Source organism: Poecilia reticulata, linkage group LG4 (assembly GCF_000633615.1).
Source record: "Poecilia reticulata strain Guanapo linkage group LG4, Guppy_female_1.0+MT, whole genome shotgun sequence".
Lineage (NCBI taxonomy): Eukaryota > Metazoa > Chordata > Actinopteri > Cyprinodontiformes > Poeciliidae > Poecilia > Poecilia reticulata.
The window spans coordinates 12,824,656-12,825,933 of NC_024334.1; positions in this window are offsets into that span (position 1 = coordinate 12,824,656).

Below are 1,278 nucleotides of genomic sequence, written 5' to 3' on the forward strand. Positions count from 1 at the left end.
AAGCAGTATATCTGGCTGTTTTAAACTGGAATCAGGTCTAATTCTTATGTTTCAATAGAGCTGAAGCCAAAATCGCTTTATCTCAGCTAAACCCAATAAGTGGACTTATTGGGTTTACGAAGCTCCACAGTCAATTTTCACTTTACTTAGGTTGTGCACAGCTCCGAAATGCTGAAAAGCAGTATATCTGGCTGTTTTAAACTGGAATCAGGTCTAATTCTTATGTTTCAATAGAATTGAAGCCAAAATATCTTTATCTCACCAAACGAAGCAATAAATGGACTTTTTGGTTTACGAAGCTGCACAGTTACATTTCAGTTTAGTTAGATGTTGGACAGCTCCGAAATGCTGAGAAGCAGTTTATCTGGCTGTTTTAAACTGGAATCAGGTCTCATTCTTACGTTTCAATAGAATGTAAGCCAATATCGCTTTATCTCTGCGACAGAAGCAATAAATGGACAACTTGAGTTTACGAAGCTCCAAAGTGAATTCCAATTTAGTTAGATGTTGACCAGCTTCAAAATGCTAAAAAGCTGTACATCTGGCTGTTTCAAAGTGGAATCAGGTCTAATTCTTATGTTATAATAGAGTTGAAGCCAAAATCGCTTTATCTTAGCGAAATAAGTAATAAATGGACTTCTTGGGTTTATGAAGCCCCACAGTTAATTTTCAGTTTAGTTCGATGTTGGACAGCTCCGAAATGCTGAGAATCAGTTTATCTGGCTGTTTTAAACTGGAATCAGGTATCATTCTTATGTTTCAATAGAATTTAAGCCAATATCGCTTTATCTCTGCGACAGAAGCAATAAATGGACTTCTTGAGTTTATGAAGCTCCACAGTCAATTCCAATTTAGTTAGATGTTGACCAGCTTCTAAATGCTGAAAAGCTGTACATCTGGCTGTTTCAAAGTGGAATCAGGTCTAATTCTTATGTTTTAATAGAGTTGAAGCCAAAATCGCTTTATCTCAGCGAAATAAGTAATAAATGGACTTCTTGGGTTTATGAAGCCCCACAGTTTATTTTCAGTTTAGTTCGATGTTGGACAGCTCCGAAATGCTGAGTAGCAGTATATCTGGCTGGTTTAAACTAGAATCAAGTCTGGTTTTTATGTTTCAATAGAGTTGAAGCCAAAATTGCTTTCTCTCAACGACAGAAGCAATAAATGGATTTCTTGAGTTTAAGAAGCTCCACAGTTAATTTTCAGTTTAGTTTGATGTTGGACAGCTCCGAATGCTGAGAAGCAGTATATCTGGCTGTTTTAATCTGGAATCAGGTC